The sequence below is a fragment of the Hippoglossus stenolepis genome, chromosome 23, assembly GCF_022539355.2.
Source record: "Hippoglossus stenolepis isolate QCI-W04-F060 chromosome 23, HSTE1.2, whole genome shotgun sequence".
In the NCBI taxonomy this organism is placed as follows: domain Eukaryota; kingdom Metazoa; phylum Chordata; class Actinopteri; order Pleuronectiformes; family Pleuronectidae; genus Hippoglossus; species Hippoglossus stenolepis.
This window is the reverse complement of record NC_061505.1, coordinates 6859753-6872617: the sequence shown is the minus strand read 5'-3', so window position 1 is coordinate 6872617 and position 12865 is coordinate 6859753. Positions and strand designations below refer to the sequence as shown.

The following is a 12865-nucleotide window of genomic DNA, read 5'->3' as shown; positions in this document are numbered from 1 at the left end:
TTTGCATGTAATTCATATAAATAACTCGATAATTTTAGTCCTACAAATAAATGAAATACTACATTCATATATGACTTTCAAAATTATTTTAGACTTATGGTCTCTATCATTATACGACACAAAATGTAAATAATTAACTACTACAATTACTATCACTTATCTTTTATTCTTATAGCCTCCTCCATAATATTGCAGTGATAAAGTAATGTAGTTAAATACATCTAAGAATATTTGTTTTATTATTTTATTTTCTTCTATTACATAGTGAACATACATTATATGTAAAATAATGTCATTCTTTTTTACAGAAAACACAAATAATTAAATACTACAATTATCATTACTTCTGCTGTCTTTCATTCTTATAGCCTCCTCTATAATATTAGATGGATAAATCAACATAATTAAATACTCCTAAAATATTCATTTTATTATTTGATGTCTCTATTATTATATGACAAACGTCTATAACTTCTAAAATAGTAATAAAATAACTTGGCAGCTGTTAATAGAAATGTAGATATACCCATTTAGATAATTAAATACTACTATCACTTACACTTTCTCTTATTCTTTTATCCTCCATAATATTGCACCGATACATCAATATAATTGAATCCTCCTAAAAGTATTTGTTGGTATGTTTTTCTTTTACCATATACATCAGAAATAATGTCCTTATTTGACACAAAACACAAATAACTTGAGTCCGATGTGGCCACCGGTAAAGACAACAGGATTCGAGGTGTGGCTGTGTCTACGTGTCCTCTGCGTGGTGGAAAAGAGATATGTAAACCACAGAAACTAGTCTCACATGAGTGACAACAATGTGGTATATTTAGCTGTGGTCCAGATGGAGGTGATGTTATCTGATGGTTCTCTGAAAAGTTCCCTGATGTCACTGGTGCGGGTTTTATCACTTTTGAACACCATAATAGTTTTTAAATCATTTCTCAAAACGTACTTTTACCAAATGGCTTCTATTTGATTGCTTTTAGCTATTTCTTTTACAATGTATTTGCCATTTTTTGCTTTTTGTTGTATTTTTTTATTTGTTGTTTTTAGATTTTGGATTATATAATTTTTTGCCTTTGATTTTAAATGCTATTGTATTATTTTGATGTTCTGTTTTCTTGTTTTTGCTTGTTGTCTTTGTGAAGCACTTTGTAGGGCCTGGTACGAAAGGTGCATTATAAATAAAATAATAATAAGAGACTAACCAAAAATGTGCAACTGCTCTATTTTTAGATTCTTATAAAATGAAATGAAACAAAGCACAGAAGATAAATTTAAGACTTTTTTTCTCAGGTCGAGGGCTAAGGACAGAGAATGTGGCTCCTTGAAAAGATTGTTAACCCCTTGAGGCAAATTGTAATTTGTGAATATGGGTTATGCTAAAACATTTGATATGATAAGTAGCTGGTCAATGAGTTCAGGGCATTAAACTAATGAATGTATATCTTTACAAGTTGTGACAGAGTTGGTGGTATTTAGGGTTAGGGGGCATATTTGGAGCAAACTCCCTGGTCTACACATCAAATCTTTCCTAAACCCCAGTTGTGCTTCTCAGTGGCCCTCAGTTAAAACATATGTGTGAACCTATGCATTCGTTCTCAACAAAAATTCTCCCCTTTCAAGTAAAGTAAAACTTTTTCAGTTCCTTTTCAGCATGAAATGATTTTTTGTTGTCAGCCACTAGATCAAGATAATGAAGACATGGAAGAGTTTGTCATATCAGGGTTAAATTATGCATTTATTTCTATTGACTTTACACCAACAACAGAATGTTTGCCCGGCAAACAGAGCTATTTTATTTATACAATTCTTTTTCTTCAGTATTTATTATGTTTCAGGAAACAGGCACACAAGAACAGATGACAAGAATAAAATATATACTAAAAGAGATGATAGAAAAGAAGGGTATTTTAAGGAAAACAAATCAAAGAAAGTAAATAAGTAGGTGAATGATTAAATAGATAAATGAAATAAAATAATAGGATATACCTGCAAAACAGTCTGGGACATTTATATAAAAATGACAATTATTAGCTATAGTGCATATGTTTTCATTTCTCAAAAAGGGAAAAAAAACTTTTGGAGATGTATGCGACTAAAAATAAGGACATTTAACTGTAGGAGCTTCTGTAATGGCCACTTTAACTTGAGTTAAACTTGAGTTAAAGTTCAATATCGACAGAGGACAGTATCAGTATAAATGAAACAAATAATATTTTGCATGGTTTTAATGCATCTACCAACATTGTTGACTCACCCATGAACATATTTCTGACTGCCATGCCAGGCACACCTTAGGCCTCAGACGTCACAGATCAACCAGCATTCCACATTTGTCACGAATTGATCTCATGCTAACAAGTTCATCTACACGCAAATTCCAAGACAGAGCACAGACAGAGGAGCTAAATTCAACCAACAAATCTTACAATCTATCTGAGACAGTCGCATCACTGAAAGCATCAGTTCTGGTCAACATTGAAAATATGAAGTCAACTTTACAACACCAGATATTTGAGACACAATCAAATGCGGTCCCTGTCGATAGTGTTCAATGTATCCCTCCCCACAATTGGAATTATTCAATAAGTAGACCTACTTTCCCCTGAAGGTGAAAAGTCTTCCTGTCCCATATTTCAGGGAAAAACAAATCAAAGAAATTAAATGAGTAGGTAAATGATTAAATAGATCGAAAAATAGAATATACCTGCAAAAAAGGTTTGGAAATTTATATAAAATGTCAATTATATAAAAATAATTAAAGCCAGGTCTTGAGTTTCTCATTAATGATATCCACATACTACTGCAAGGAAAGAATCTAAGTAGGGAAGCAAACTGTATTAAATGCACCATGCAACATGTTGGCAGACGGGTCAGACGACCTTAATAAGATTCAGTAGCCCTGTTATTTTCACTCTTTCATTACACTACAGAACAGAACTACAGAATAAATATGACTTTTAGTTTGTATTTGGTGTTGATACAGTTTAATATAAGAATAAATATGTCTGTAGCTCCCTCCTCACCTCTTCTTTAGACTTGCGGCTCAATTACACACATCATGAGATATTATAAATGACAATGAAGTGGAATTCACCGCTCTGACATCTGACATCACACAACACAAACATGCTTCTCCGAGGGCTTATTCATTGCACTGGCTTACATAAGGTTGTAAAGGCTTTTTTGTCTCATGAGTGACTCTAAATGAATCGTGAACCATGAAACCACAACTATGAGCGATGGTTGTTTATTTGGATAGATCATGTGGAGTTGCACTTGCTTGCCACATCGATTTTATTCAACCACTTTTCCAAGAATGTTTTGTTTCAATTATTTTCTCAATGAAAAATAAGCTTTTGAATTTTGTTTTAAATTAACATCTTTCCCACGTAACAAAGACAGAACATAGAAAAAGAGAGGTTTTTGAGTTATTATTTAGAGACACATTTCATTTTTTCAAAGAGTGAAAGCATGAAGAACTTAAAAGCTTTAAAGACTTGGTAAACTTTCTCTAGACAGATAGCGGAATAATGGAAAATAATAATATTAACAGTAAAATAATGATGAAGAAAAAAATGGCACAAACAGAAAAAAACGAAATGAGATAAAATACAGAGCAGTTCTTTTTAAATAAGTCTTTTCACTCAGCCCCTGCTGAAGTGCGTATGTGCCAGTGGGGGTATGTTATCTTCCACACATCATCTCATACGTCTTTCAGCCTCCATATAGCGGACACAGACTCGGCACATGGACACAAGTATGCAAGAAGCGTAGAACATGCCGTTGTTAGTAGAGGGTGTTTGACTTCATATAATAGGACCCAAATACCTCAACGTCATTTCTATTTGTCTTCGTTTTGTTGTCAGAAATGCTTGCTGCTCATGCACAGCTATCAGTTGTCACCTAGTCTTACTGGCAGTTGAGTCAGCTTACAAAGGGTTAAGTGACTAGACCTACAGAGGGGTCCACAAGTCTGACAAGTTCTCAGACTATCCAATTCCGGTGTTTTTATAACGTACTAGGAAGAACAGACATATGGAAGAGTATAGAGAGTCAGGCATAAGACCAAAATGAAAAGATGACGAATTTTTTTCCATTATGCATTTTGAGAATAAAGTTGAAATGGCAAGAAAAATCAAACTTTATAAGAGGAAGATCTCTTTTTTTTTTATTTCAAGGAGGATTTGGAAGTGTCGAGAATAAAGTCCCTAAACTCCCACTTGCTAGCGTTCCATCTTGGTTAAATTTAAAGTCTAAGAATATCCTTGTTACTGAAACTGATTTTAAAGTACAATTTCACCAATTCATCCTCACAAGTAATTGTTTTAGATTAGTTTCATATATGTCATTTAATTTTATTATTTTAATCTTGAAATTTCAACCTAATTCTCGGCATTTCGACTTTAACAATGCAAAAATAATGATAAATGTTCCAATTTTTTTCTAATGTTTGGCAATATTTTACGTGCCCAAAAACGAAATTTGCTTTAAACTGTACAATTGGAAGGATTCGACTACCACATTGAACTGTCAAGCGTTGTATCCACCACCAAATAAAAGCTGTCCTTATGTGTAGTTACATGTACCAGTATTTGAATTCAGGAAACATAAATTATGATAACACTGCAGCTATAGTGCATATGTTAAACCAGTAGAGGAAATAAATGCAATATCGACAGAGGACAGTATCAGTATAAATGAAACAAATTATATTTTGCATGGTTTTAATGCATCTACCAACATTGTTGACTCACCCATGAACATATTTCTGACTGCCATGCCAGCCACACCTTAGGCCTCAGACGTCACAGATCAGAGTACAACCAGCATTCCACATTTGTCACGAACTGATCTCATGCTAACAAGTTCATCTACATGCAAATTCCAAGACAGAGCACAGACAGAGGAGCTAAATTCAACCAACAAATCTTACAATCTATCTGAGACAGTCGCATCACTGAAAGCATCAGTTCTGGTCAACATTGAAAATATGAAGTCAACTTTACAACACCAGATATTTGAGACACAATCAAATCCGGTCCCTGTCGATAGTGTTCAATGTATCCCTCCCCACAATTGGAATTATTCAATAAGTAGACCTACTTTCCCCTGAAGGTGAAAAGTCCTCTTCCACACAAAAAACTATCTGTATCTATGCAAATCAAACTGAGACTAATGTCACATTAATGCTGTTTCACTCTTGGTTCAAACTCTTGTCCTTTCATTCTTTGCTGGAGAATGTTTTGTTCCCCTGCTTCCTCATCGAAGTGGTCAATGACATTGGCTGATTCTTCAAATATTTCCGCGTGAACTGCACCTCTTCTCCGTGTCCCTCGCTTATCTGTTTCGTCTTGCTACATCTTTTATGCCGTGTTACATAAGTTGTGTGTGATATGCACTAAAACTAAAGTAAGGAGCCTGATTTGTACAAACACTGCCGGCCCAGCCTTCAGGGGCGATTATTATTCCACGTGGTAAACTTGGCTTGCAATCAGGTGGACAAAATAAAAGGCAACAAAACAGTACAATACAGACACAAATACTACGTACATAAATGCAAAAAGTAAGGATTTGTTCCTTAAAAGGTGCAACATTACCTGTTGCACAAAGAATACCTTGTCAGCCACCATCACATTACGGCTCAGCTGATTTTTGTCACGATAGTATTTAGATTTCCATACAAAGCAATAGAAGAGAAATTAAGAATAAGTTGGATAAAAGACTTGAAAAACAAGGACATCGTTTTTCTGTCTATATCAAAAATATGAGTTCCAGCAACAACACCAGCTCAGACCATCCTATCTACAACAGAGTACAACTAAATGCCAACACAAACTAAAACCTACTTGGCAACAGTCAATACAATGTCAGTCAATGTCAATTACAGGTGTAACAACACAAATCAGTGTCAGTGCAGACTCATTATCTGCTAACCAACATGTCACTGGTACATATAAATCATCTGGAACAATGACAAACTACTGAAAACCCATGGAGGAGGCAAACCCAGCTACAACAAATGTGGCAACAGTATCCAAAGCAACAAGAAATCCATATTTTGTTGTTTATAACATTTCACAGATTCCCACATTGCCACTAGAAGAGTTATCCAAGACTTGAAGGACTGTATGACCGAGGATCAGCCTCCAGGAAGCACCTACACACCCAGACTTTCCGTATTGGAGCAAAGAGTGAAAACAATGATTGCCTTGGAATTCTTAGAACTGCTGTATGTGATGTCAGAATGACAGTTTTCTGAGGTCAGCCGCCCATTGATTGTGTGCAATAGACTGTTCAGAAGCCTAATTGTCCAAGAGATGATGCACAACCGCAAATAGATATATCACTCAGCCATCAATGCCATGAACATAAGCCAGGCACTGAATGATGTTCATGGAGTTTCCCTCTGCATATTTGTGGTGGTGAGGCCAGTTATGCTGCATTCTTCTCTGTGGGTGTATGTGTCTACGCTTCCTTCTTAAAGATAACACTAAAGTCCTATTTTAAAACATGATGCCAATAGATCTAATGCACAAATGATTTGGAAATACAATTATTTAAAACTGTATTTCTTTGGGTTTCAGTCATACAGATAAATTGTTTGTGGTTTGCATTTTTATTTAATCGCCAGTTTTATTCCTTAATCTTTTTCTTATTCTTACTTTTATTTTGGAAAAGTACTACATAAGGTTCACTGGGATATTTTATCTGACATGGAAAAGCTGAAATACTTCATATTTAAAAAAAACTTACCATACAACAAGTTTTTTTTATTAACTTTGTGATTCTGATGTTTATTATCTTATTCATCTGCACACTGTGTATTTATTTTTCCTTTCTGTTTACCCTGATGCTTATTTATTTAATCTTCTGAAATAATGACCTGTGCCATGTATTTACAGTTTGGAGCACTGCCCATTATTCTTCCTAAATAAACCAAATAATCCTTATTGTTTTGTCGCTGTTAATTATTTTAACTTTCTCATTTTCTTTCTGTTGAGTTTGCATTCAGGCATGCAGAGACATTTTTACAGTACAGCTTTAGACAGTGTGAAGTACATGATCAAAATACCTACAGTCATCTGCTATTATCTCATTGTACTCTCAAAAAATGGACACGGCTGGTGTAACATTACAATGGTTCTAATCTCTTTTATTTATTTATCTAATTATTAAATCATATCAACATGACAGGCAGCTAAATATGTCTTTACAATTTCAACCTGTAAGTTTTATTAAAGCCACACAAAGTGGGTGTATGTTGCAGTAATCCCCTCGCACCAAAATGTGATTGGTTTGTCACTTGGCTAAACCACATGACTTTTAATGGAATTTGACAGATAACATTACAAAGTACATTGGCAACAATGTGCCTTGCCAGTACATATTTGTCTTATAAATAAGTGCACAAACACCCCAACATGCATAACTAGCACTTACTCTGCACTTTTACAACACATCTTTACCTGATCTCCTACATGAGTCTTGTAAATAAACGTAAATTAAAAAATGATGTTATCAATGCTCTATTGTGTTGACAATGAGATCCAGTTTGTTCACTTGGTGGCATGCATATAACGCAGTGACTGAACCATGAATTTCACAGAGACTTGGTTGCAGGTATTCTTTTCTTTGTTCAGCCTGATGTGTTGATGCCCAAATGACGTCACGCTTTATTTTCTTCACATTTCCTCTGTATATAAGACACCACACCATGTAGCTTTCATGAAGGGGCCTCTGAAATAACGCATATCTCAAGAACTTAACAGAAGATTATTTCTAAACTTGAATATTACTGACGGTAAGTACATCTTTATTTTGAAAAACATTACAATTACAGGTGTTTTAATTAAACTAGATACATGTAATTCCATTATACTTTACTATAATAAGTATATATTGATGGCATGGTATGTATTTTGGGCAATTTGCAAAATCTTGCTTGATTTGAATTTTTGGAACATTTAGACATGTCATAAAATTGATTGCAGTTACCTTTTCTTTTAATTGAAATATAAAATATTTACCATGCTGAGATTGATTTGAAGCTTAAACTAGGTCTTGAATGCTGCAGTATATTTAATCAAACACAAATTTTTTTACAAAGAAAAGAACAAATGGTCCTATACACATATATCTTATTCAAAATGCTTAAAAATATAATTATTCAACAAATCTATTTTTTACAGTGCATTGTAAAAATCTTTAAAATTATTTAGGATTATATATGTACATATATATACATCCTACAATTTGAAATCATATACCACCTTATAGAAAAACTAAATCAGATTTATTGGGTATAATTGTGGTCATGATGCTACAAAAGAAAAACTGAAAATGCTTTGTTTGCATAAAACCAACTAACATTTGGTGATTTTTAAATATCTGCAGAATCTTCATTTCTTGAAATGAAATCATTATTTTTGCATGTATAAGTCTGGTCTTAATTTGTACCAGATTCGAATCAGTAATGTTTGCCGACAGGTAGACTTATCTACTACCTGAACTCAATCACACAGGCTTATGCTCCTTAGACAGTGCAATCCTCCGAGGAACATTGCAGGTCCCTGCACATCAATTATCTCTTGAAGACTCATTTTTTGTAAGAGCACCTCCTCTCTAAACTCATCAAACACCTCAACATGCATAACTAGCACTTACAGTCAACTTTCGGTACACATCTTTACCTGATACTGAACAGATTATCTCTTCCTAGACGTCTGGGTTTTCACTTGTCTATGTTTGTTGGTTTATTTGTCAAAAAAAACTAAACTTCCATCAAGATTTCCATCAAGCTTGGTGAAGATGGGGCTGAGCCTGGGAATAACCTATCAAATTTAGGTTCTGATTAAAAATTTTCTTTCACTATGTTTTATGACAAATAAGTTATTTAGGTTATCAGACCACTTCCCACTTTACTTTTATATTTCCTCTATAAGAACTAGACAATTATGTGTAGGGTTGTTCAGCAGATTGCTCTACTGATTGCCAATCTAGTTAAAGGTCTGCCTCTGTACTGAAGCTGTCCCTCAGTTGTAAGTTGCTTTGGATAAAAAGCTGCTAAATGAGTGAATGAAAGTCTAAAGTTATGTGAAAAGCAGTGTTCAAGCTCCCTACTCTGTAAAGGGAAAAAAGGCTAAAAGAATTAACGGTAATATCTCATAATTATGCATTTAATAATTTATGAAGTAATTAATATCTGATTAGCTGAGTGAAATATAAATTGTACAATTTTGGACCTACATAGGTCCAAACTGCTTTAGTATGGTTGCTTGATTGGTGTTTAATTATGATGCTCATTGCAAAAAAGAGAAATTTGGTGTGCTGTGTTACAGTTTAGGACTATGTTTATACAATTTAAAAATATTAAGATGATTTCATGATGTAAATTATTATTATATTATGTTTTTATTCTGCTAGAGATGGTATCAATTTGTAGCTGATCAATATTTTTAACTGTCCATATTTACATACATGTCTGTAGTTACAATCTGTGCTTGGATGGTCAGGAGCTCTAAGAAACTTGTGCTACAATGAATCGGTAGATTCAGTACTATTTATTTTTTCAAATGCATGTAATTGCTGATTTGCCTAAATGCAAATATCCTAGTTTAACTGGGTAATTATAATTAACAATTTAAAATCATGGCTATTATATCTATAACACCTTTTGTTCCTGTGCTGTCAACTATCGCAGGATAAAAACCAGACACAATGGCTTTTGGACCAGTCTTATCAAGTTTGCTGATATTTATAGGTAAGTTATTGATTATTGCAAAATGATGTGAAAATGCTAGCAGTTACCTGACAAAGAAATTCATTTTAAACTTTAAATATTATTATTATTTAAATGTGTTAATTGTTCTTTCCAAATAGTGGCCATTGACCTAACTACAAGTAATGGAGAAACTACGACTGGTGGATCAACTACAACTGGAGGTTCAACAACAACTGGAGGTTCAACAACAACTGGTGGATCAACTACAACAGGAAGTTCTGCAACAACTGGAGGTTCAACAACAACAGGTGGATCAACTACAACTGGAGGTTCAACAACAACTGGCGTGTCAACCACCACAGGTGGGTCAACTGCCACTGGTGTATCAACTACAACAGAAGGATCGACAACAACTGGTGAATCAACTACCACAGGCGGGTCAACTACAACTGGTGGATCAACTACAACTGGAGGTTCAACTATGACTGGTGGATCAACTACAACAGAAGGATCGACAACAACTGGTGGGTCAACTACCCCTGGTGGATCAACTACCACTGGTGTATCAACTACAACTGGTGGATCAACTACGACTGGTGGATCAACTACAACCGGTGTATCAACTACAACTGGAGGTTCAACAATAACTGGGGAGTCGACCACCACAGGCGGTTCAACTACCACTGGTGAATCAACTGCAACCTGTGGTTCAATTACAACTGGTGGATCAACTACAACCGGTGTATCAACTACAACTGGAGGTTCAACAACAACTGGTGGATTAACTGCAACAGAAGGCTCGACAACAACTGGTGGATCAACTACAACTGGAGGTTCAACAACAACTGGTGAGTCGAGCACAACAGTTGGGTCACCTACCACTGGTGGATCAACAACAACCGGTGTATCAACTACAACTGGAGGTTCAACAACAACTGGTGGATCAACCACGACTGGTGGATCAACTACAACTGGAGGTTCAACAACAACTGGTGGATCAACAACAACTGGTGGGTCGACCACCACAGTTGGGTCACCTACCACTGGGGGATCAACTACAACCGGTGTTTCCACAACAACTGGTGGATCAACAACAACCGGTGGATCAACAACAACTGGTGGGTCGACGACCACAGGCGGGTCAACTACCACTGGGGGATCAACTACAACCGGTGTTTCCACAACAACTGGTGGATCAACTACGACTGGTGGTTCAACTACAACTGGAGGTTCAACAACAACTGGTGGATCAACCACGACTGGTGGATCAACTACAACTGGTGTATCAACTACAACAGAAGGCTCAACAACAACTGGTGGATCAACTACGACTGGTGGTTCAACTACAACTGGAGGTTCAACAACAACTGGTGGATCAAGTATGACTGGTGGATCAACTACAACCGGTGGATCATCTACAACCGATGTATCAACTACAACTGGTGGATCAACAACAACTGGTGGGTCGACCACCACAGGTGGTCGAGTACCACTGGTGGATCAACTACAACTGGTGGATCAAGTACAACTGATGGATCAACTACCACTGGTGGATCAACTACGACTGGAGGTTCAACAACAACTGGTGGGTCAACCACAACAGGCGGGTCGACTACCACTGGTGGATCAACTACAACCGGTGTTTCCACAATAACCGGTGTATCTACTACAACTGGAGGTTCAACAACAACTGGTGGATCAACTACAACTGGAGGTTCAACAACAACTGGTGGATCAATTACGACTGGTGGATCATCTACAACCGGTGTTTCAACTACAACTGGTGGATCAACAACTGGTGGGTCGACCACCACTGGCAGGTCGAGTACCACTGGTGGAACAACTACAACTGGTGTATCAACTACGACTGGTGGACCAACTACAACCGATGTATCAACTACAACCGGTATATCAAGTACCACTAGTGTATCAACTACAACAGGAGGTTCGACAACAACTGGTGCATCAACTACAACTGATGTATCAACTACAACTGGTGGGTCAACCACCACAGCTGGGTCGACCACCACTGTTGGATCAATTACAACCGGTGTATCAACTACAACTGGAGGTTCAACAACAACAGGTGGGTCGACCACCACAGGTGGGTCAACTGCTACTGGGGGATCAACTACAACTGGTGAATCAACTACAACTGGAGGTTCAACAACAACCGCTATCTCAACTACAACTGGAGGTTCAACAACAACAGTTGGATCTACTACAAATAGTGGATCTACTACAACTGGTGGATCAACCACCACAGGCGTGTCAACTACCACTGGTGGATCAACTATGATTGGAGGTTCAACAACAATTGGTGGGTCAACCACCACAGGTGGGTCGACCACCACAGGCGGATCAACTACCACTGGTGGATCAACTACCACTGGTGAATCAACTACAACAGGAGGTTCAACAACAACTGGTGGATCAACTACCGAGGCCACATGTACCCCTCTCACTACAACTGAAGGTTCAACAACAACAGGTGGGTGCCACCACAGGTGGGTCAACTGCTACTGGGGATCAACTACAACTGGTGAATCAACTACAACTGGAGGTTCAACAACAACCGCTATCTCAACTACAACTGAGGTTCACAACAACAGTTGGATCTACTACAAATAGTGGATCTACTACAACTGGTGGATCAACCACCACAGGCGTGTCAACTACCACTGGTGGATCAACTATGATTGGAGGTTCAACAACAATTGGTGGGTCAACCACCACAGGTGGGTCGACAACAACTGGTGGATCAACTACAACTGGTGGATCAACTACAACTGGAGGTTCAACAACAACAGGTGGGTCGACCACCACAGGCGGATCAACTACCACTGGTGGATCAACTACCACTGGTGAATCAACTACAACAGGAGGTTCAACAACAACTGGTGGATCAACTACCACAGGAGGTTCCACAACAACCGGTGGGTCCACTACAGCTGGCATTTCGACAACAACCATTGGCTCAACTACAACTGAAGGTTCAACAACAACAGGTGGGTCGACCACCACAGGTGGGTCAACTGCTACTGGGGGATCAACTACAACTGGTGAATCAACTACAACTGGAGGTTCAACAACAACCGCTATCTCAACTACAACTGAGGTTCAACA

At 37.0% G+C, this 12865-nt stretch overlaps 1 long non-coding RNA gene across 1 annotated transcript; it reads left to right on the top strand.

Moving 5' to 3' along the window:
- Positions 1–7754: 7754 nt before the first annotated feature.
- On the top strand, positions 7755–10188 carry LOC118103057. The gene is made up of 3 exons (XR_004694792.1): positions 7755–7819; positions 9719–9778; positions 9898–10188. It is a non-coding gene; the product is annotated as an uncharacterized LOC118103057 (long non-coding RNA).
- The last annotated feature ends 2677 nt before the right edge of the window (positions 10189–12865 follow it).